Here is a 2,625-nt window from a genome sequence, read left to right as displayed (position 1 = left end):
CTCTTTGTGTTTGGCCCCAAGTTCTCTGTGGCCCAGCGCAGGACTGCACCACTGGTGAACCTTTGTCCTGGGTCAGGCAAAGATGAGCGTGTGGCTCAGCAGGAGGAACCACATGTCCGGCTCAGGATGTACAGATTCCCTCCTCCTGTTGAAGAGGCTGGTGGGGGCACGACTCAAGGTGGAGTTGTGTGTACAGTGCAGGCAGAGTTGTGTACAGGCACTGGGGGCAGGTGGAGTTTGTGTACAGTGCACTGGGGGGCAGGTGGAGTTTGTGTACAGTGCACTGGGGGCAGTGGAGTGGGGCAGGTGGAGTTTGTGTACAGTGCACTGGGGGGCAGGTGGAGTGTGTGCACTGGGGGGCAGGTGGAGTTTTGTGTACAGTGCACTGGGGGGGCAGGTGGAGTTTGTGTACAGTGCACTGGTGGGGCAGGTGGAGTTTGTGTACAGTGCACTGGTGGGGCAGGTGGAGTTTGTGTACAGTGCACTGGGGGGGCAGGTGGAGTTTGTGTACAGTGCACTGGGGGGGCAGGTGGAGTTTGTGTACAGTGCACTGGGGGGGCAGGTGGAGGACTTTGAGGCAGTGTGGGCGGTGAAGAGGTGTTTGTGTTCAGTGGGGGAGGGGCAGTTGATTTTACATCTGTAGGGGGATTACGACATTGTTTTATTTTTTTATGTCTTTGGTGCTTTGTAGGATTTAAGTCATAAGTGATATAATAAATGTATTGTTAAAAGTCAAAAGTCTCTTTTCTTCTTCTTCTCCTCTTCTCTTCTTCTCTTCTTCTTCTCTTCTCTTTTCTTCTCTTCTTCTTTCTTCTTCTCTTCTTCTCTTCTCTTCTTCTCTTCTCTTCTCTCTCTTCTCTCTTCTCTCTCTTCTCTCTCTCTTCTCTCTTCTCTTCTCTCTCTCTTCTCTCTCTTCTTCTCTCTTCTTCTCTTCTTCTTCTTCTCTCTTCTCTTCTTCTCTTCTTCTCTCTTCTCTCTTCTCTTCTTCTCTTCTCTTCTTCTCTTCTTCTCCTCTTCTCTTCTCTTCTCTTCTCTCTCTCTCTTCTTCTCTCTTCTCCTCTCTCTCCTCTTCTTCTTCTTCTCTTCTTCTCCTCTTCTTCTTCTTCTCTCTCTTCTCTCTCTTCTCTCTCTCTTCTCTCTTTCTTCTCTCTCTTCTCTTCTCTTCTCTCTTCTTCTTCTCTCCTCTTCTCTTCTCTTCTTCTCCTCTTCTCTTCTCTTCTCTCTCTTCTCTCTTCTCTTCTCTTCTTCTCTCTTCTTCTCTTCTTCTCTTCTCTTCTCTTCTCTTCTTCTCTTCTTCTCTTCTCTTCTTCTCCTCTTCTCTCTTCTCCTCTTCTCTCTTCTCTTCTCTTCTTCTCTTCTCTCTTCTTCTCTCTTCTCTCTCTTCTCTTCTTCTTCTCTCTTCTTCTCTTCTCTTCTTCTCTTCTTCTCCTCTTCTCTCTCTTCTCCTCTTCTCTTCTCTCTTCTCTTCTTCTCTCTTCTCTCTCTCTCTCTCTCTCTCTCTTCTCCTCTTCTCCTCTTCTCCCTCTTCTCCTCTTCTCTCTCTCTCTTCTTCTTTCTCTTCTCTCTTCTCCTTCTTCTCTTCTTCTCTTCTTTCTCTTCTCTCTTCTCTTCTTCTCCTCTTCTTCTCTCTTTCTCTTTCTCTTCTCTTCTCTCTCTCTCTTCTTCTCTCTTTTCTTCTCCTATCTCCTCTCCTCTCTCCTCTTCTTCTCTCTCTCTCTCTCTCTTCTTCTCCTCTTCTCCTCTTCTCTCTCTTCTTCTCTTCTTCTCCTCTTCTCTCTTCTCTCTTCTTCTTCTCCTCTTCTCTCTCTTCTCTTCTTCTCCTCTTCTCCTCTTCTCTTCTTCTACTCTACCAAACACCTGCAGAGTGAGAAAAGTCCAGAAGCTGCTCCATGGAAAAACAAGGCCCAGACAATAAACGTCTCCGTCGTGTCAGTGATCAGATCCCAGCAGGAATCAAAGGAGGAAACACACACAGATGTTAAGACACAAAAGCTCCTGACCATGTGGAGGGTTCATCCCAAATCCAACACCCTGAGACTGTGAGCCGGGAGGAAGGAGCCGAGGACTAGTGAGTGTGGAACCACTGTCCAGGATGAAACATCCAAGCTCCATGAGAACATCAAGGACAAGGCCCCGACAGATGAGGAGCTCAGAGAAGGTCTCGGACAGCGGGGTTAGGGTTAGATCCTGTGGGACTTCAGATACAGACTGACAAGATGGAGATGGACCAACCAGACAGAGTGGAGCTGGAGAAGAACAGAGCAGAACCACAACACCAAGAGAAGGAACATCAGGAAAAAGGAACACGAGAAACTAGAGAAATATCAGGGGCTCAAGGAAAAGCTGGAGAAGATCTGGAAGGTGAAAACACCAGTGGAGCTCGTGGAAATCGGACACTCGGGGCTGTGACCCTCAAACTGGACAAACAACAAACATCTCAGTCCAGAACAGAACAGGAACAACAACGACACTGAAGAACTGTCAAACTCCAGACGTCTGGTAGAAGAACCGAGCTGATGAGGGAGAACAACCACCGCAAAAGGTGAGGAACACATTTATTTATATTAATATATTAATATTTATATTTATATATTTATATTTCTGTGGTGTGTGGTGTTGTGTGAG

This window comes from Boleophthalmus pectinirostris, unplaced genomic scaffold (assembly GCF_026225935.1).
Source record: "Boleophthalmus pectinirostris isolate CB_2022bp ecotype Guang Dong unplaced genomic scaffold, ASM2622593v1 HiC_scaffold_9, whole genome shotgun sequence".
Taxonomy (NCBI): domain Eukaryota; kingdom Metazoa; phylum Chordata; class Actinopteri; order Gobiiformes; family Gobiidae; genus Boleophthalmus; species Boleophthalmus pectinirostris.
Note: the sequence above shows the minus strand (reverse complement) of the source record.